Here is a 22618-nt window from a genome sequence, read left to right as displayed (position 1 = left end):
TTTTAATTTTTATTTTTTAACATATATATATATGTAACATGCATACATATTTTTTTTTTTTTTTTTTTGCTTCTAAGCCTTACTAGTTTAGAATATGGAATCTTTGCTTTATATCCTTTATGGAATCTTTTTGGTTCATATCCTTTATGGAACTCAGTTTGTGATCAAAATGCTGCTACTGAATTAGTTCTTGTATGTCTTCAGTCATCAGATTTAATCCAGTAATTCAACTCTTAAAGAAAGATGATTTTAGGGACTTGACAGCACAGGGTTATAAGGAGGTAAACTTTGGTAATAACAAAATTGAAACCCCTTCTCTGTATGGTAATGTGACATTGCAATAAAGCCCTTTTTTATTGTTGTTGTCTTGTTTTATATTTTTTTAATTTTTATTTTTTAACATATATATATATGTAACATGCATACATATATATATATATATATATATATATATATACATGTATACACACACATACATAGTCTAGTAAAGAACTGTTATTCCTTTCCCATATCTTTGCCTGGAAGCCATATAATTTCAAAGTTATACCCATTTGGAGGGAGGGGGTCATCTTTCCATTCAGGAAGGTACCCACCTTCCTTGGCAGACATCTATGTTTTAAGCCAGGACAACTAACCAATGGGGACACCTTATGCCTTTCATCATTCCTATTGTAATCCACTTTCTCCTCAAAAACAGGTCGTGTTGCCATGACCTTCTTCACTTTAACTTTTGCAGATTCTTTAGGTATCTGATCTAGTACGCAACAGTGAAAAAAATCTTTTTTTTAATCCCAGTAAACCCATAAACTCAGAAAAAAATACAAAAATCACACAAAACTTCACATATACTAATGTATTTCTTGAAACTATGTGGTTTACATAACTATGAGCTTTACATCACTCAATTGGCAAAATTGAGTTGTACAGGTTAGTTTATTAGCAATGTAGAAACCCTGAGTAACATGTATTACCTTTTTATTTGGATTGCCCCTTTCCCCACACTAAACACTGTCTTTCCTTAATACTGGCAGCCTATAATTATATCCATACATAAGTCATTTTTGGTCAGTCGTGTATTGGTCCTTCTTGGTAAGACAGTTCTAGGTCAGTTGCTCAAGTGAAGTGCAGAAAATATTGAATGGTTTGAACATGTGTTTCTATATTTTCTGCTGGGAGGACTTGCTTTCTGGGGTCTCCCACGTGTATTTCACATGCTTCTAAAGCAGAGCTGGATTATTCTCAACTATTATAGGTAGAATTGGGAGCAATATGGGAGATTCTCCCATACCAGCTCTTACACTTTTGATTTGAAGCCCCCACTGAGATGGGGGTTTATAACCCCATATAAAGGTTATGGTTACAGGAAAATTTCCTCTGGTTTTTAGCAGGTAGAACAAGGAGCTTTGTGCATTGTAGACAGCCAAATCTGTTTGGGCTCAATCATCAGATCACTGGCAATCATGCTGACCAGCTTCATGCTCACTCTTTCCTTTTGCTAGTCTGACAGTTCATAAACATGTGTCCTTTTTTTAATACTAAGGGGAAAGAAATGCTTTTTTACTTTTGGTTCTTTTTTTTTCTTCATTGAATTGCATTCTGATCTTCATATACAACAAGATCCTGACATAGTACAGTAGTATTATTAACAAATAATGCAGTTTGACCAAGATGAAGTATATGAAATGAGAAAAAAATTCATGTATCAGGCAATTCTGACAGATTATCAGCTCATAATGTACATCAACTGCTTGCAATATGTAAAGAAAATTAGTGCTTTATGAACGGTTTTCTGAAGACACATCATCTATTGTTCAATTCCTCTAATATTTTATAAAGAAACCAGAATCACAATGTTTTAAGATCACTTCCTGTCAAAAGAAGCAACCCCAAAGTTCACTCTCTGGCAACAAACACGGAAATGTGTCCTGTCCCATCCATCCATCCATCCATCCATCCATCCATCCATCCATCCATCCACCCACCCACCCCATGCATCCCGCCTCCCTGTCCCCACCAGCTGATGAAAACCAAACTTCTGTAGCAGGCAAAATTAAATTAATTAACTTATTTTCTGTCCACTTCTTTTCCCCCTTAGTTACAGGGATGCAGAAACTTCTATAGTATGAGTGCTCTGGGCAAAATAGAAATGCTTTGTAATAAAAAAAGAAATGCATAGGTAAGGAATCTGGGCTGGAAAAGTGTCACTGCAAAATGTTATGAGTCTTAAAGCTCATGAGATACAAAGTAGAAGAGGTGAGTGGTTTACAAAAGAGATAATCTCAGACAATCCTTTATGCAGGCAGTGTACAGGGGGGAATTTAATCAGTTCAGAGGTGGCTCATTATTTTTATATAAACAACTCGTTTCCATTTCCAGCTAGCTGAGTGCTCCTGCTGCTGGGCACTGAAGGAAGCTCAGTAAGGGCACAGATGTTGAGAAGTGTGGTAAGGTAACTTCAAATGATTTAATGTCTGTACTGTAAGAGAAGTTAATTTATCATGTGGGAATGAATTCAGAAAAGAACTTCTTATTTCTGCTAATAAAATATCTTCTTGCTAGAAACCTAGTTTCAGTTTTTCATGCAGGCAGCAATTTTTATTAATCTCTACCATTTGACTGACACATATTTCAATTTTCAGATGATTTTTCTTCAGTGCTGGAACAGTATATTAGCTGAAAAATACACTCTGGAATGTGAGTGTAAAGTATGCATCCATTATGCAGCAGCATCAAGGCAGAATTAGACTGCACTTTGAGACAAGATATAGTATCTGTCACTCCTGTGAATGAGCCTTGATGAAATTAAATTCCCTACAGGGACAAAGGTTCAATAGTTCCTGGTTTAATAAAACATACGTCAGAAAATGTGGGAAACAGTCAAGAATGTGAAGAATTAGCGCTGTAAATGCTTCTGTTTCCCAAGTACGTGCATTTCCTCTGTACACAGCTACAAATACTTTATTCTTAAACAACTCAGTGTTTGCACTGCTCACAGAACATGTGTGAAATATCCCTCAGTGGGCAGAGGTACAGCTTTGTGTACACTTTGAATAAGGAACAGAACTTTCAAGATACCACTGCAACTAGAAATTCTGGGGTCTTTTATTTAATTTAAATATATTTAAAAATATAAAAGCCATATATTATTTATTTTGCTATTCAGTTCACCATAACTCTAGTCACATTTTCAGCCTTTAGAGAGACCTTTTATCTTCTCTGAAATCTTTCACAGATAATGCCTCAAAGAAAAGCTGAACTACTTGTAGCTTGGGAAGATGATGGGAGGTAATTATCAGAGTTCAGAGTATGGTTTTCACATAAGCATTTGATAGTGTTGAGCAAATATAAAACCATTACATAAACCAAATTTTATAAATTATAGTATTATGTAAACCAAAATACAAAATCATTCCAGGTCCTGGAATGGAGGATTACCTGCTCAGAGACAGCACTGATGATCCTCATGCTACAGTAGTTGGATGCATAAATGGAAGGAGATGACAGAGGTTTGGGGGTTTATCCATCTTAACTGAAACTGTGGCCAACTGTAGTGCATGTTGTTGAACTTTTCCTGATTTTCCCATATTAAGGATTCAAATTGTTTGGTAATGTCTTCTGGGAAAAAACCTAAATGTTTTGATAAAAGAAACAGCTCTTCAAACTATAAATAGTTTTCATGGACTGCTTTTCAAACTTATTCATGTATCTGAATTTTGAGTCAAGTGGTTCAAGGAAAAAAAAAGTTTATTTCTCATTCCTGCCAAGAGACAAAAATCCTACCCAGAACAACAACCACCATATAGAAACAAAATCCATCTGCAGGCTTGTATTGAGACACAACACATCAAACACAAGAACCAAGTGGATAATTTTAAATACCTTTTTATGTGCATTTCCACGATCTTTTTTCCTTTCAATGAGCATAGGAGTGCACCTTCAGAGGGAAGGATAAAACCAGCAGATTAATCTTCCACAGAAGAGCATAACTGATCACCACATCCACTGTGAATTCTGTCAGGACACTGTCAGCACTAACAGGTCTTAATTGTTCTGACCAGCCTCCTCGGAACCACCCTCCCTTTCCCCCTAGATCTCCTCTGTCCCTGTTCTCTAACAGGGCTTCCCAGGTGGATCCCAGGTTCATGTCATCACCTTGTCTCCAATCCTGTCTCATTTCTGCTGCCCCTGGATGGCCCTGGCCCTGGTTCATGCCCTCTCCTGTGTCTGGGCTCCTGACAGATGCTCTCACAAATCCCAAACCCCTGGTTCTGCTCACCCCAGCTGGTGAGGGCATTGCCTGTCCTGGAGTTACCCTTGGCTCCTGGCTCATCCTCCCTTGGGAGCAGCCCCACTGTCACTGTTCCCTGACAAACAGGACAAAAGTAAGTTCTGGATAACCATAAAGAAAATTTCCCAACTATGCTTTTTTTTCAAGGTCCCTTCCAGTCCTAATTTCCCAGAACCTGTGAGGGTTGCAACAGCCCCAACTGAATCTAAATTCACTGGTTATAAAGCTAAGGGATTTCAGGTTTTGTTATTTAGGGGATTTTTTTCCCTTCCTGAGTGACTCCAGGGTGTATTTGCATGGTTCTTCACAATTACAGCTGACACCTCCTCTTCAAAACTCTGTGGAATTGCTGCTCTGCAGCAAACCTGTAACTGATATTATAACAAAATTTCAGTTAGCTGACAGCTTTGGCTGACAGTGGTGGTCCCACTAACTCAGCAGCTCCTCTTCAGCTTTTCTCACAGAATACAAGTGGATCTGCAGACAATCTGCTCTTGATGCCAGTAAGTGCATCTTGAGACTTTTCTATCTGCCACTAAGGTATATTCTGGCCATTTTCAGAAAAAAAAAAAAAAAAAAAAAAAAAAAGTAGACTAGATAAGCCCATGTGGGATTCTTATAGTATCTGTAACATTCCACAATAACAGATTTTGCTACTTTGCAAAATACTACTGCAAGCTTTCCTGTACAATGCATTTTGTATGAGGCATGAATAAATTTCCTTGGTACTGAGATACCCAGCTGGGGTGTCTTAGGCCACAGCTTGTGTGACACAGCACCATGGCATCAACATGACGGCTGCCTCCGGACAAACATGTTAAATTAAAATAATCATGAGCACAAACTGGAAAATAAATGAATTAGCTTTGTATTTGCAATGGAAATCAATCAGGGCACACGAGAGCTTTCACTTTGATGTTCTCCCAGATTTGTATAATAGCTGTTTTGATGCTTGCCTGAGACATGCCTTCATATTTTTCCAGCCCTGTATCAGGAAGGTGAATACAAATGTAGGAGCCGGCTCTCTCTTTTCCTTCACTTAAGTCTTCCACTGTGTATCAACACAAGGAAGGCAACCCAAAAGATACATTACTTCAATTAAAGAAGCCACATACAGGCAATATGATGAAGTAGGAAATAAGCACTACGTGAACGGTCAGAGGAACTATTCTGGTTACAGCTGAGCTGAATCGATATTTTATTGCTACCACCCACACACAAACACCCCCTCACCTCCCCAGAGCTGCTTGTTTTCACCTTTAGCTGCTGCCTTGGCCAGGGATCCCTGCCATTGGGTTTGGGTTTCATTTACTTGTTCCACTTTGAACAGGCTGAGGTATGCAGACTCTAAATCACTTCTCAGAAATGACCCAACTGGAAAAGAAGAACACTCTTTATAAGAAAAGGGTTGTTTCAAGCCACCTCAATCTGTTGGAGAGAGATCAACCAGGCGAATACTTAAATGAATAGTACTGAGAGATGAAATCTCTGTTGGCCTTGAGGTGTGGAAGAAGGAAGAGGTCAGGGAGATAAAAGATTTCCCTGCATCTGCCACCTGCAGTGCAGCTCATATCCTCATTCTGTAAGGCAAAAAGCATTACCTAAAAGACAGAAATGAGAAGAAGATTCCTTGTATGGAACCATCATTAGCTGTCTTATTCTCAAATGACTGAAAGTACTGATTAAATCAGTCCATTAAAGAAGTCAGCTCTACTAGTGGCTCAGCTCTGTCAGTGTGGGGTATTTCTGCAACCAAGAAGTTGAATCCAAGTGCTGCTAAATTAAGATTTAAGTTGCTTTAGATTATGTTTATTATCAGGAATTTGGTATCTGCTGGTTTAGCCTCTCCTTTGTGAAGTGACATGCTTTTAAACTTGTCAAGAAAAATATTTGTCATTTAAAAAAAAATCTCTAAGAACTAACCCATCTGTAATTATTAGAGTTCTATGCTCTTCATCTTACTGCCTGCCTTCCCTATCTTCTTTGATGAAATTTTCTCTAGCATTCATAAATAATTTGCACTGTTGATGATTTTTCTTAAAGTATGACATCTATCAAAGACCTTAAAAGAATGGCAAAGATAAAATAGCATAGTATAGTTTCTCACCCAGAGGAGAAATAAAAAATTCCAATTCCTGAAAAAGCACCAGCTAGGATAGATTTTTTTATTATTATTACTACCTTCCTCTTTTGTCTGTCTTCCTTTTTGCTTTTGTTTGTTTGTTTTTGAGTTGTTGGGTTTTTTTTAACAGGACTAAGGTTTGATCATTCCTGTTAATAACCAAGGCAACACTTGAATCCTCCTGTGCATTTGGGGCTCTGGCTTTTGTAGAAATATAAAGTAAATCCTTCTCAGTAAAAATTTCTTCCTGGAAAAAGTTGTCAAACATTGGAACAGATTGCCCAAAGGTGGAGTCACCATCACTGGAGGCGTTCAAGAAATGACTGGATGTAGCAATCAGTGCCATGATCTAGTGTTCAGGCTGGAGATCTATCAAAGGCTGGACTAAATGATCTTGGAAGTCTTTTCCAACGTAAATGATTCTGTGATCCTGCCTGGAAGGACTTCCTGCTAAATTTTTTGCCACTAAACTGAAAGGAAAAAGGGGCTGATTTTCCTGTCAAAGAAGAAAACTCTCTCTTGTAGGTTATGACTTCGGCCTACAAAAAAATGGGCCTGTTTTCCTAAGGTGAATGCTTCCTTATCAGTGGTCTGAGACACACAAACCCACAGGGTCACTTTCCAGTGCATCACGTGAATACCCAAACACTGCCCACTAGCTTGGGCATGAATGGGGTTTTTTTCAGAACAAAGTCAAAATATTTCTAGCTTGACCTTTGAAGACAGTCTAGGTATTACGTGGTATTGCTTTTCTTCTCTACTGTTTATACTGAATCAGATCCGTATCATGATGACCCTGTGTCTGAAAGTGAAGGGCTGACCTGTGCTAGTCCCAGCAAGAGTTACACTGGCTGCCAAGTTTAATCACACAGGTCCAGGCACTGCACAGTGAAAAAGGAGAACAAAAGTTACAAGATCCATGCACTCCACAAGCTCACTGTAGTCTTAAGATTAGATATGGAAATTTAATCTAGTCATCAAAACAATATGCAACTTCTTGAGAACATCACTGGTTTGGCTGGTGAAAGAAATGGTCAAAAAATGGTCTTCTGCAAGGTGTTCATCTTAGATTTACACTGTGGTTTAACTTGTAAAAATTAAAAAAAAAAAAAAAGCACTGTCAGACTGAGGTTAGTCTCTGACAGTTGCTAACATCTCAGGGGAGAAAAGAATTAAAAATCTATTCAAGATTGGGCACACCTGCAAGATGTCTGTACTACTGTTAGTCAGGAATCAAAAGCTGAAATTAGGTAGAGAGCAGTATTTGCAGGTCTATGTCTGAAAAAGGACACAGACTTTGTATGCTAAGACTGTAAGTAAGGTTTTAGAACTAAAGGCCCTCTTCTGGAATTAAACAGGTCTAGCATTATGAAGGCAATATTTTTTTCTGACCAGAAAATGCTATATTGACAGTATAATTATCCTATGACAAGGCAGCCCCACTCCACTATATTAAGAAGGAGATATTACCCAGGAGGTGATGGGAGGGTTCAGTTGTTTCCAGTCCCTGATGTTACTTCCAATGGGAACCGTGGTTTTGTGAAGAAAGAGCTGGGGTGAGACCCGGGGGTTCAAAGGCCAGGGCTGCTCAGACACACGGGGCAGGTGGGAGACCCAGCTCCTGCCCGTCACTGCAGGACACACAGGGCAGGTGAGAGACCCAGCTCCTGCCCGTCACTGCAGGACACACAGGGCAGGTGAGAGACCCAGCTCCTGCCCGTCACTGCAGGACACACGGGGCAGGTGAGAGACCCAGCTCCTGCCCAGGCACGGCAGGACACACAGGGCCTGCCTGGGGCTGCGGCCATCCTGAACGCAGCACAGCTGCTCCCAGCACCTGTGGGGCCACACCTGGGCACAGGGGTAGCACATGACTGCTCCAGCCATAAGAAAAGGCTTCAGCTCTGTCTTTGTTGTCTTTTCCTCAGCCTTTCTTGCCCAGGTACTGCCATGGCTTGTGTCCAGGTGCTGAGCTGGGATGAAGCAGTGGCACGGGAGGGCTTTGCCATGGCAGCCCCGTGACAGGGCTCAAGGACACGGGTGAACCAGGGCTCTCTTGTGTTCAGGACGCTGTCACCCCAAACAAGCTGATCAGTGATCGTGTTCACCTTTACAGCACGCAAGGCTGGCTGTAAAACACCGAGCCTGACCTGACTTATGAAAGCCTTAAATCCGTAGTGGGCAAGTAGTTCCTTCACCTCTGGAAAAGGTGGCTTGCCTAACGGCATTAACTACAAATATAGCTGCCTCTCAGTAATCCCCTGGAAAACAACTCCAGTGGGTGAGGCAGTGTATGCTCCCTGGAAATTACCAACCAGGTGTTGGGTGGAACAGCAGCGACTCCCAAATTGTGCTGGCCCGACCAGCAGCGTGAGGGCACCACCGCACCTCACCATTGCCTCAGCTGGCTCAGAGCTCGCCCAAAACCGGTGTAACGCGGCCGCCCTGGATTTCCTCAGGGCGTGCTTTCCCAAACGCGGCCCGTCCCACGGCGGGCTGATGCTCCGCCACGAGGTGGCGACGCGGGCCGGCGCTGTGGGGCCGGGACCGCCCTTCTCCGGCCTCCCTTTTCCTGCCGGGAGTGCCCTTCTTTTGGGGGTGGTTGTGCCGTCCCTGCCCTCAGTACGCAGTCGCCCGCGGGACAGGGAGCGGGGCCCGGCTCGTTGCGAGCCCCGTGCGGAGCTCGGAGCAGGAGCGCGGTGTGGGCTCGGTAGCTGGCAGCAGTGTGCGTTTGGAAGAACAGAACTGCAGGGTAGTTCGGGTTGGGAAGGGCCTCTGAGATCACCCGCTCCAAACCCCCTGCCAGGGAAGGGTCACCTGGAGCGGACACAGGAATGTGTCCAGGTGGGTTTGGAATGTCTCCAGAGAGGGAGACTCTGCACCCTCTCTGGGCAGATGCTCCAGTGCTCTGCGCCCCTTCGTGCAAAGTTCTTCCTCATGTTGAGATGGATCTTGTGTTTTAGTTTATAGCCACTGCTCCTTGTCCTGTTGATGGGCACCGCTGAGAAAAGTCTGGCTCCAGCCTCTTGGCACCCTTTGGATATATTTGTGTGTATTGATGAGCTCCGCTCTCAGCCTTCTCCAGACTGAACAGGCCTAGCTCCTGCAGTCTCTCCTCATAAGAGAGGTGCTCCAGACCCATCATCAGCTTTAGTCAGATGGTTACTGACCTATAATTGTTTTTTTTTAAAACTATTTAGAGCACTGAAGATGTCAGATTTGTGAGGCAATAACACTCTTTTACTAAGGTGCCATTAGAATACTGCCTCAGGGAGATGCAAATATAGAGAGCTAGCTTGTGTAAATTCCTCATGGTAGTGTATTTAGCTGGATTAGTTACTTTAAACAAATCTCCTCAGGCTTAAATTTTAAATTAAGATAATGAGCAGTCCTGCTGAAGTTGGAGAAATAGAGAATTTGGTAAGGAAATTCACTGATTCAGGACTAGCCTGTATATTCAGCCTCTTTAAAATATTTTCTCTTTGGAACGTGGGTGGAAGACAGGTGGAAAACCTGGTTTACCTTCTTTGGGTTTTCCCAGTGTGCCTTTACCTATAGCATGACAGGTTAGCCTGCCAAAATGTGTGAGAAAAATAGTAAAGATGCTGCCATAAGATATGGTTCTGCCTCAGCATGACCTTAGATATTTGTTTGCTTTAGCAAAGTTCTGCTCAATACAAATGAAGGTCTGAAAGGGATAGAGGTATTAATAATTTATTGTAAATCTGTTATTGATGGCAAGAAAAGCAAGCTCTCTAAAAAGGAACGCAAGCTGTGGTGTTTGTCTCAAGGATTCTGTTACTCAAGCTGAGATAGCAACAAAGCACTTTGAAGGTTAATTATGGACCATATGATGGCAGCAACAGGTGAGATGTGGTAATCATGTCATCACCAGAGATGCTTTAGAGACTTACATTTCCAAAGGTCTATATTTAAAAGATGAAGGGAGATACTGCGAAAGCTAGGAAGTGGTGAGAGAGAAAGCATGAAGAAAAACTCACCTAGTGGGCAGTTAGAAGTGACTCTTGAGTCAGTGAAATACCATTCTGCTTGTCTAGCATGAGGCATTTCATTTTAGCATATAAAGGAATTCAGGTGTCAGAATGAGTTTAAAGAATAGAGATTAAACAGCGAAACTTCATTCACACTTTTGGTTGTTAAGGAGAATATATGCTGATTTACAGTGACTATTAAAAATTACCCTATTATTTTGATGGCTTATATATATGGTTCTAGCCCTTTACTGCTGACCAAAAATCTGAATTCTTAAGATAATTTTAAAGTCCGTTTCCTATGATGAAGGAAGTCTTGTCAGATGTTAGATGGAGCCTGACTAATTAAGAAACTGCTTTCAGGCTCTGCTAGAAGATCAGAGATTGTTCTTGATTTACATCTTAATAAGAAATCATTGATGGTGTAAAGAGTTCCTTTGGTTATTAAAATATGACCGGAATATTACAACCTGTTACAGGTAAGTGTATTTGATATGGAAGTGGCACAGAGAGGAAAAATCCATCACACTTTTCTATTTTTTAGTTGTTTCAAGTTCATACCATCTCTGCAAATCAAATTAAGGGACTCTAACATTCTTATTAAATTTACTGGTCAGGAGCTGAGGAACATTATTAAGTGCATGCATTTGCTGCTTGAAATACGGCAAGAAGCAAAGATGTGTAAGACACCAGTAAAGAGCAATTTATGTCTGGTGCTTTCAAGCTTACCTCTTTAGATACTATTTACATGTCATCACCAGTCCCTCTTCCTGTTCTTCTTGTCACCTGCAGAAGAGGAGACACAGCACAGGCAAAGGGAATTACATAATAAAAGGGATGAAATTCAAATGTAGGAAGAGGCAGAGTAATAATGAGATTTTATATAATGCTCTTTATCTTGAGTACTTCTTAAAGCTGAAGTGAACGGTAACTAAATGAAGTGTTGCTTCCTTCGCTAGCTCAGAAATCCCCAAACTGTAGCACTATTAGCTGTCAGTCAGACTGTGCCATAAACCCCTAATCTGTCTCTGAGGCCCTATGCATGTGTTGGGTACTGAGGGCAGTGTTACTAAGAGGTTACTCATACCCTTCTCTCACATGATGTAATTAAAACGGAACAAGTGACTACAAAACCTAAGAGCAGCCAGAGCGGAGTAATTGTGGATTGTCCCAAATCTCAAAGAATGTGTGAGTGGATGGTGTTAATAGCCTGATTATGTAGCAGCAAGATAAACATAGATTATGAGGCATATAATTTTACTCCTTAAGGGGCAACTAATTTGACAATGAGCACCCTAGAAAGATGGCTTTCTAGAGGAGCTGTGGGGCTGGCCAGCTTTTATTTCAGGGAGCATATAAGTCCTGTTGGATGCTCAAGTGTTCATGCCTGATCTGTAGTGCTCTGAGAGCATTTACAGGCACCCTGACTCAGCAGGATGTTTCTGATCTTACTCTTCTGCATCTGTAGCAAGATTTGTATTTGTATATTACAGGTTCACTCCTTAGAAATCTTGCATAGCAGACATTTGTGTTTCAGAGGAATGGCACTTGGAAAAATCAGCTCCAAAAACTTTGTTGACCTTCTGAGAGCTGTGTTAGGGCAGAGAACCAGCAGTAACTGTGTGCTCAGTTTTAGCTGCCCAAGAAAAGGTGCAATCATATGGGTACACAAGAGTCTGAGAAGACTATTCCTATAAAGTTTTATGTTTTTTTAAAATTTCCTTTCCAGTTATTGATGAAATCTGCTTTAGAAGGTTGTAATTGTTTATAACAATTTCTGTTCAGTAACACTGTCTCAATTCTCTCACTTTCAGAGATTCCTAAAACACAGTGGTGCCTAATACTATAGAAATATAACTATGTGATAATTTCAGAGGAGGTTCAGCTTTATTTGGGCTGAATGGCTGGAAAAATTTTAGATACTTCATGATTTGCACAAATGTTCCTGAGTTCTCCTAGAGGTTTTTTTAAAAAAAATCATGTGATAGCTGCACAATAAACTATTATAATGCCAGGAATCAATCAGAAATAATTTCCAGATAGAAGGAGACTGTATATATACAAATATCCTACAAGGTATTTCGTAACAACCTCTTCAGAATTGTAATTTGCAACTTGAAACGCTAAATAATCTGATTTTCTTAGAAATGTATTTCAAATGCCTCTTGATTTGGAGCAACTGATACCTCCTAATTTGAGGGACCTTTTCAAGTCTAGACTAATCCCCATTTCCTTTTTAAAACCAGAGAGAATGTGTAGGAGTTGCAACTGTGAAGATGCATTATCATCTCAAAAGCAAATGTTAAGAAATTATTTAGAAATAATAAACTGGAGTTATCAATGCTTGAACTAGCTTTAATTTAGCCATTGAACTAATGGAAGTGGCAGTGCAAGACTATGATAGGAATAATTGGCTCTCAACAGGTAACCTGGGTAAAACTCTGTTTCTTCCTGCCATGGATGCCTTTAATATAAACTTCTTGCACTTGACCAGCCAGTTTCACGTTAATTGGCTATCTCTACAGTGCTGCTTGCTCTAGCTAAGTTCTCTTTGTGTGAAAACTGCTCTAAGTTTCTGGCCTAAAATGGTTTCAGAATCCTCTTTTTTTTCCTTCTTCTTCATTCCAAAATAATAGTAATACATGCTCATTCATAAAGCAAGACATATTTTTCTTTTAGGAGCATGGCATTTAATTTCTTTAGTCCAAGCCTATCTTGTATAAAAGTTCAATTCCCATAGATTAAAACCCTGTCTTTTTTTCAGCTGAAATAAGACGTTCAAATGTTTCATCCTTGAGATTACCACCTCAAACCTCAACATTGAAGACATCTAAAACCAGCAGATTAATTCCTTACTGTACCAGCTGAAGCAGAATGAGTTAAGTGTGGTGCCAAGGTAAATAACCTATTTTAAGACATGTATTTTATGTCAAATGATCCCTAACATTGTTCTCAAGTAATAGTCAATTACTGCTATTGAGAGTCTTTACCATACTGCAGTGTGTAATGGTTTCTTTTCTGTATGCTTAGGAAATAGGTCCAAAGATAGACATTCACATGAAAAATGTCCAGATTTTTATTGCTGTGCCATCTGTGCTGAATAATTCTCTAGTTTCTGGTTTGCATTAATGGCATCATGAAAACTTACGACAAAGAGGAGGTAAATAATCACAGGAGATTCAAAATCATTTCTGCGATGGCTGAAATCTGTAAATTTGTCAGATGATATGTATTTAAACATTTGTCTCAAGGACAGTTAACATTTTTGAGCAGTGGTTTGAATGGAAGGGCAGGCCACAAATGTGGCTGAGAAGTGGCTGGACCAGTCTGAGCTGTACTGTTCAGATAATATGGTACCTGTCATATTCCCTCAGAGCCTGCTGATTTTAAATTCTTGAAATGTCATTCTCCTTTTCTTCTATGTGAGAGTGAGGAAGAAACTGTAGATATGCATATTGTGTGTGTCTAGAACAGCTTACTGGAAACCTTAAAGTTCATGAAATGAGCTTTTATTGAGAAATTTTGTTGGTATGAGATGAGATTTAGTCATCCACTTTTGCAGAAAAGGCTTCCAAAGTACAAATCCACTTCTTGGAAAAGTTATTTTCCTTGTCATGGTCATTTCTGTTAGGAGGATGCCATGATATATTTGTAGCTTTCTTTGAGTTCCAGAAAAAAGTTTACATATACAGAATTGCACTTACTTATGAAGATCCAACATATTATTGTATGGGTTTGGGAAGGGATGGCTAGATCTCAGAGTTTTGATGGCACCATCATTACTTTTAGTTTCAGCAAAGTGGCAATAAGGGGTAAGCCTTAATTATACCTATTAATTTCATTTCTCTTTCTCATTTGTTTCTACTTAAATAAGTGACAAGAGTTAAGTATAGTTTTAGAAATTCTTACGAAATTTTGAAATGTTTGCCATAGTCTCTGCGATGCTTTTTCTATAGGTGGAGTAGTGGAGAAATTACTTTTTAAAAAAGAATGCTTAAAAAGATCAGTGCTTTGTAACTGAGGGTGGGACAGAGCCCAGTGCAGGGAGAGAAGATTCTCCCACAGGAACTGCCTGATGTTGTTTAACAACGTGGAAAAGAATCTTGTTTGTGGGTCTTTTGCACTCAGAGTTTGGAATTTGGATTTCTACGTTGTTTAATGATAATGCTAATTACACAAAGAGGGTACGTAACAGGCAGACTCATAAGTTTCAAGGGGTTTTGATATTATTTTTTGCATAAATTCTGTGCTGTTGTGTTGCTGAAAAAGCTCAGAGTTTTTGGGCCATAAATTACTGTCTATACACTGCCTTAAAGAGTGTACAGTGAGCTACAGGTTGGGGGTAGAATGGCTGGAAAGCTGCCTGGCAGAAACGGATCTGGGGGTGCTGGTTATCAGTGGCTGAACATGAGACAGCTGTGCCCAGGTAGCCAAGAGGGCCCGATGGCACCTGGCCTGGATCAGCAGTGGTGTGGCAGCAGAAGCAGGGCAGTGACTGTGCCCCTGAGCTGCGCACTGCTGAAGCCACACCTCAGATCCTGTGTTCTTTCGGTTTTGGGCTCCTCACTACAAGAAGGACATTGAAGTGTTGTATATAGGTGCTTCTTGTAGGGAAGGTTTAGATCAGGTGTGAGGGAACGTTTCTTCACAGAAAGGGTTGTTAAGCATTGGAATAGGCTGCCCAGGAAAGTGTTGGAATCACCATCCCTGGAGGCATTTAAAATATGCATAGATGTGGGACTGAGGGACATGGCTTAATGGCGGCCTTGGCAATGCTGGGTTAATGGTTGGGCTCAAAAATCTTAAAGGTCTTTCCCAACCTTAACAATACTATGATTCTGTCTGGGGAAGAATTGACCCAGATGGAAGTCAAGCTAGAACCTGTAATACCAGTTTTTATCCTGAAGTCAGGTATTTACTTCAGACAGTTCTAGACACCTGGTTTCAGTGCTGAAAACTAGATTGCTAATCTCTCACATTTGCTAATAAAGATCTCAGTGTTCTGGACTAAAAAGATTGGACCTCCTGCAGGAGTCCCTCTCTTATCACTTTGTAGCAGGAAGTAGCTGACTACCATTTCTTGACCACAAGCGAGGTACAGCCATCTTAAAAACCTTGAAATAACTCCACAATCAAAAAAACCCCAAGGAGAATGCATTTATAAAAAGCATCAAAAGTACTGCATTTGATGTATTTTATTCTATGTTAAGCTGTATCATTAAACAAAAAGATTACAAAGGTAAACACTGTCTCAATTTTAACACCATAGTTACAGAGAAACCTATCTACTGATTTTCTCTGCCCTCCCCCTTTCTAATTTTACAAATGCCTTCATTTTGGAAGGGGGAGGGGACAGAGGCAATAATGAGAAAAGAGAGATATTATCTGCGATGTCTGACTACTGGGGAATAAATATATCCTATTGATTTCTCCATATGCTATATTTCAGCAAGGTGACTGCCTTTTTCCTCGTGTGTTGATTAAAAAGTTTTTGTAGAGGCAGTGAAGGCCCACCCTTGCTGTCACCCTTGTCTCACAGGGTTTATGCAGAGGGAAGGATCAGACGTGGCTGATCTCACATCTTGTCCCGCTCTGAGTTGTAACATCATCACAATTTCAGAGCACACAATGTGTGGGACCAATGAGTGTCATTGCCTGACTTTTCCTGTGAGAAACCTGGAAATATCAGTGTGTCCAGTTCTGTTCTTCCTTGTTTGGGCTTTCTCTGCAGTCTTCTGTCTCAACCTTGAATGTTGCCGTAGCGTTTCAGAAAACTGCTTCATGTGAAAATGGCCTGGCCTCTCCTAATTACAATAGCTCCCTGTTCTGCTGCCAAGAAAATAGCATCATCAGCTACTTGGATTATACAAAATATTACAGAATAAAGACAACAACAGAAATTCACTGTTATTTTTCCTTCCTTATATCCTGCCTTGTGACAGGAATCCCTCCCCCTGCTAAGTTCATTGGTTAACAATAAACAAAGATGCTTTTAACAGCTGCCTCTGTCCTCTGTAGAGAGTAATACACTAGAACCATGATAGTATTTAAAACTGGCTTACCATCATATTTTGTTTCTTTTTAGGAAACTTCATTTGATTTATAACATCTCCTAAACAGAGATGATACCCTTTTTATTGTACATCTATGTACAATAGAGCATCTACAACTCAAATATTAAAGAATAGCTTAAATTTTTTTTAAATAGTTTTATTAACAGCAGAGATAATTGTTCACTGAAGAGGTGCATTGTCACCACAAAACTCCAGAAGTGACCAGAAGTTGTAGTTTAACTTGGGGATTTGGGCTTGCTTCTGCCTTTCGTTCCTATTAAGAGAAGGTATTGTTTCTCAGTGTTTTTAGAAATTATGTAAATGTATTTGGCTGAATATCAAATACTGATTTATTAGAAACCTTTTTATAAAAAACCTTAGAGAATTTTCTACTTTGGTCCATGGGAAATGCTTTGAGGAAAGGATAAGGACTTCACTTTCCCTAGCTATAGGTCACTAATTTTGGTCAACAAAGTTATGATTTTAATTTCCAAGGATCCCTTTAGTACTCCACAAAGAGGAAATAGATCTCACAGGGAATTCCTGATCAGAAGTCTGTTTCAGGTATTCTGTGCCACCCTTCAGGGGAGGCTTGTGGAGGGAGGAGAGAGAGAATTGTCTCAGACACCCTTTGCAGTATGCAAGGGTTGGACGTGCCTTGGTGGTCCCCGTTTTTCAGTGCTGGAGGCTGGCTGGGGGCTCTCCTGACAGGCTGCCATGCACAGACGGAGAGGGAGGTGCCAGTTTCTGCCTGCTGTTGTGCTCTGTCTCTTCCAGAGCTGCTGCAGAAAGCATGGTGAGTTGGAACATCTTGTGAGCCCAATGCCTGAATTGGGGGCCACCAGTTCACAGCCACCTTTTCTTTGGTGTATCAGTCCATCCCTTCTCTTCTCTTACAGTTTCTCTGTTAACACCTGTCTTTTGTTTTTCAAAAATATTGTACACGAGGTATCTGCCATTTTGGGATGAGATCTTCTTGTTCATGCTTACAGCAAGCATATTACATGACATTAAGTTCTGACTAATGCTTTTTTCCAATTGTGTTTGTCAGCTGTGGGTGATAGCATCTGCATTCAGAAAGCACCGACTCTGCCTTTGCACGTGAAGAGTGGTCTCAGGAACATGTTCCAGCACTGCAGCCTCTCTGCCCTGCCACGTGCTGTCCCCACAGCTGCCTCAGGCTGCCCATGTGGAGCCTGGCCACTTGGATCTATGAGAATGGAGCTGCTCAGCTGTTTGAAGTCATGGGTGCGTATTCATCCATATACAGAATTCAGATATGCAAAACATCACAGTTTTGGATCTACCCAAAACTGCACTTCAGGGGAGTCACCAAGAGACTTCGAGATGCACTGACTGATTTTGACAATTCTCTAGGTGGGCACTCACCTCCTGCATCTTTGTGATGAGAATTATGCAATTTGATGTCCTTTTGCACTGCACTGCTCCATCTCCTTAGTTTTTATTAAACTTCTATTCAAACAGGATGCTTTAAGTATCTGGATCTTGAAATTCATTGTCTAATTCTTTAGTAGTCATCATTCTCACCCGATAAAATTGCTCAGCTCCTTCACAGCAATTGAGACAAATAAAACTTAGTTGACTCTGAAACTTTGGTGGGTGCAGAAGTCAGAAGGATACTGTCTCTTCTGATTGTAATGGCTGTGTTGTTCCTTTTGCTGTCAGCAGTGTTTATTTTTATTAATAGATACTACTTTGTTTTGTTCTCATTTAGCCTGGTAGACTAATGTTTAAAGTAGCCGAGAATCAGATTTTACCTCAAGAACATTTCATTTATTGAAGGCTGTTTGAAATTCATGCTTGCACTGCACTGCTCCATCTCCTTAGTTTTTATTAAACTTCTATTCAAACAGGATGCTTTAAGTATCTGGATCTTGAAATTCATTGTCTAATTCTTTAGTAGTCATCATTCTCACCCGATAAAATTGCTCAGCTCCTTCACAGCAATTGAGACAAATAAAACTTAGTTGACTCTGAAACTTTGGTGGGTGCAGAAGTCAGAAGGATACTGTCTCTTCTGATTGTAATGGCTGTGTTGTTCCTTTTGCTGTCAGCAGTGTTTATTTTTATTAATAGATACTACTTTGTTTTGTTCTCATTTAGCCTGGTAGACTAATGTTTAAAGTAGCCGAGAATCAGATTTTACCTCAAGAACATTTCATTTATTGAAGGCTGTTTGAAATTACTGGTTCAATTCATGTATTGCAACTTAGCCAATAACCAATAACCTCATCTTCTTTCTGTGCAATTCCAGTTATGTATAACAAAGAGAGGGCCATATGTATCCAGGGGAAACTGAATCACTTAAGCAGAAAATAAAGTCTGTCAAAACACTACATAAATGCTGTACATGCATCTTTTTAAATTGAGTTGGGTAAGTTGAGAGATTTCCAGTGTATTCTGAATGTCTAATCCCTGAACCAAGTCAAAAAATTGTCTGCCACTCCTCAAGCTAAAATAAAAGTCACAAGTTAAACAATTAGTCCTTTAAAAGAACAGTGAATATTTGTAACTTGGTGATGGTTTTAAAGCTCCTTGATTCAAGTCATCTCATGAATTTAGTTTATTGATTAAGAAATGCTGCATCAGGAGCTTCACTGCCACCCTCCCCACAGAGACAGAACCTGATGTGCTAAAGTAAAGGTAGGCATGAAAAGGGTTTGAAGTCTACAGGGCTAGGCAGAGATGTGCCTGTATCCAAGAGTAGCTCTTGTGGTACATTTGGATAAGCACGTGCAAAAGACCTCCAATATTTCTGTCTTGTAATGAGTGCTTTAAAAACCTCCTCTCATAAAGAAAATACTTGAAGGGAGGTGAAGAAGCTTCTTAGGGATTCATTTCAGTGGGTCACTGCTCTGCAGTGGCTCTCTAAGCTGCTATGGATTTTAACATTTACTTGAGCACAGCTGGGTTTTCTTTTTTCCCTGGCGTTTTTCATTCAGATATAAATAGTTACTAGAGCAATATTACCAAGAATATCTTTAAAGAAATAACTGATGAAGCCATAAAAAAAAAATCCTGAACTAAAGCTTTCCAGAATGACTGCTATCATTTTCATGCCTCTTTTCTGAGTGCTCATGAGTCTGTCTAGGAACTGTAAATTTAGGGAAAGAAATAGAAAGGTGTGTGATGAGTACAGCAGATGGGATTTGTGTATCTTTTTAGAGATTCTTTTTCTTAATGCAGCATTATTTCTGTCAAAATTTGAAATGCTTTGAAGAATATGCTAAGTTGATGTAAGTCTGTTCAATGGAGAACTGATAAAGCATTAAAAACTCCAGCAAAGAATATTTTGACCATTTTTACAAAAATTTAAATGTGAAATGTGTTATTTAAAAGAATAAAAGAAATCTAAATTCTAGGAAATTTTTTGCAACAACAGAACAACAAAATATATTTGGTTTAAATGGGAAAAAATTGAAATTGGGGAAAAAATTTCTGTGAAACAGAAAATCCAGTTCCTGGCCAGGTCTGTTTAGTGACAATTTCCTAAATCTGCAAATACTTTTGATTCATAGAATCATGAGTCATGATTCTGTAAATACTTTTGATTGATGGTTTTAAAGGGAGAGAATATTCTTAAATGTCAACTCACAAATGCAAGTAGATTAAGATCTCCTGAGCCACCTGCTTGTTTTAGTGGGGACGGCTTGATCATTGCGTGGAAGCCCTGTTCCACATGTTTCTCAGAATGGTGCCTCAGCACTGAAGCTTAGTTGTGCTTTCTCTGAAAATTGGGTGAAGAGATTTTCCCAAGCTGTAAATATCAATAGCCTCAGACTAATTATGCTTTTGCAGAGCATAGGGTTCTCAATTACCTGAAGTGTAGGCTGCTGTTGTACAGGGGAAGGGGGAATGTTTGAACTGATGGGGTTTCTCTTCCCAAGTTACTTATGATGGAGCCTGGCGTTCCTGGGGATGGCTGGACACCTGCCCATGGGTAGTGGGGAATGAATTCCTTGTTTCACTCTGCTTGTGCATATGGTTTTTGCTTTCCCCATTAAACTTTTATCTCAACCCACAAGTGTTCTCACTTCTACCCTTCTGATTCTCTCCCCCATGCCACTGAGGGGGAGTGAGTGGTGGCTGTGCAGTGCTTAGGTGCTGGCTAGGGTTAAATTTCTGTATATTTTAAATTGGGTATTACCTTTGAAGCCTAAAGAACATGTCAGATAAGCTGTTGCCATATCTCACATGTCACCATGGAGTGCTGCAAGACAGGTCTCACTGGGAGCTGGCCAGCGTTGGCACTGGAAAGCTGGGAAGCTGTTATTATAAAGACCAACAACATAACTGGAAGAAGTGTTGGTGGAGGCAGAAGCTTTTAGTGTGAAGGAAGCAGAGCCCATTCATTAGCTCTTCTTGCTATGTAGAAATTCAAACATGAAATAAAAAGGACTAGTTGTACTGTGCAACTCATCTCTGTGTGATGAGAATTGCACCATGCTTTTACTATAATACCCACCAAATGTAATAATCATCTATTGGCCAGATTATCTTTTTCCTCTGGGGAGTTTGACCTATTTCCTGTTGAAAAAGATTTTTCTTGTGTCACATCCATGCATTTCCCACCACTCTGTAAGCTGAAGAAGAAATATAGTCTGAAAAATTAATTAGCTAGAGTTCTCCTATGTAGGAGATCATGTAGGAGTGTGTAGATCTTAGAGTAGTATTTGTCACCAAATGAACATGTCTGTGCTAGTTCAAAATGCCCTTCAAGCTATGTCTGAATTATTTGTCTGTTCAAATGAGTTACTCCTTCTTGTGGGTGGACTCAAGAATCTTGTCCTTCATCTTAATTTGTATACAGCAGATTCATGGCAGAGTAACTTAGTCACATGAAGGAATGCAGATAACACCTCCCTTGTACACCATGCAGAGCTGTTGTAAGCCAAGGAGTTGCAGAGGTAACAGACTAGTAAAACCAGGCCTGGGATGCCTACCAAAACAATTGGGTTACAAACTCTGCATAGTCAAGTTAAAAATCTAATTTAGCTATTTGTATTGGTTCCTAATCCTACATGTAATGTATACAAGTTCACATTAAAGCTAGAATTAATTACATCTTTCAACTCATGCATCTAAATGAACAATGCTTTGCTTAATGTAGCTTTGTTTTTATAAATATCCTCCCATTATGCAGCAACTGAATATTCCTGTTTTACTGTGGCTTTTGTGTGTGGGAGAGACACTCTGGAAACTAAATATATCCAGTATTAATTAAACTATGCATCTCGGAAGGACAGCAGGATAATTCTTCTTTATAGTTTTATAATGAGATTTGTCTGAACATGAAAAAAGCTCAGCCAATGCAACATTTTCAGTTCAATTTTAGATCTATCTTTACATCAGTGAGAGTGAGCAACAATTGGCTCCTGTATTTTATGACCTGGTACTTAGAAAAAAAGACCATTTTTGAAACTGAGTTGAGCAAATACTCAGAAAACAGGAAGAAACAATGCACAGGGAAAGGGGAAATGGAGAATAAAACATGGAAGAAATAGTAGACATTTTTGGCACCTAAAGAAATGGGAAGAAGAGAAATGCCCATGAGATATGAATCTGAACATGAAAGTTGCTGAATCCTAAGAATGATTTGCAGTATGTTAGATCATAATTTTCTTCTCTGTTATGTTTCTTGCCCTGTTACTGCCCCAGATATCCCACATTTGATGGCCTTTGTGCTTACCTCCCTTCCTCGTGCCCCATATGAGCCAGCAAACTTACCCTGGCTCCCCTTGAAGCCCACAAAGCTGGCATATCCCATGTTTTGTGCCACGAGCTGTTTGCAGAGGTTTCCATCATCCAGGATACAGCTGGTGGCTCTGATTCAGAAATGCCGAACACAAGGGACAGATTTTGCTCTCAGCTGTCCACAGTAACCATGGAAAGGTTTCACTTCTACCTTGGATTCAACAGAATCCAAACCTTGAGGTATCCTGAACTGCATGATGTGAACTCAATGAACTAGAATTTTCCCACTGAATTACTCTGCTTACAAATGGGAGAAGTCCCCAGTTTACTTCACTTGTCACACAGGTACCCTGTTATCCATAATTTGTGTTTATTCCTTGAACAAAGCAGCTTAGCCACTCTTGCAGCCCAAGGACAAGGAGGGGACAGCCTTGTAAATTGTGCTGAG

At 40.0% G+C, this 22618-nt stretch overlaps 1 long non-coding RNA gene across 1 annotated transcript; it reads left to right on the top strand.

Annotated features, from left to right (window-relative positions):
• The first annotated feature begins 9055 nt into the window (after window positions 1-9055).
• LOC121341346 lies at window positions 9056-18239 on the top strand. Its single transcript, XR_005953415.1, has 3 exons — window positions 9056-9254; window positions 13167-13298; window positions 17507-18239. It is a non-coding gene; the product is annotated as an uncharacterized LOC121341346 (long non-coding RNA).
• Window positions 18240-22618: the final 4379 nt, after the last annotated feature.

Source organism: Onychostruthus taczanowskii, unplaced genomic scaffold (assembly GCF_017590055.1).
Source record: "Onychostruthus taczanowskii isolate IOZ18803 unplaced genomic scaffold, ASM1759005v1 scaffold47, whole genome shotgun sequence".
Taxonomy (NCBI): Eukaryota; Metazoa; Chordata; class Aves; order Passeriformes; family Passeridae; genus Onychostruthus; species Onychostruthus taczanowskii.
Note: the sequence above shows the minus strand (reverse complement) of the source record. Positions and strands in the feature narration are given on the sequence as shown.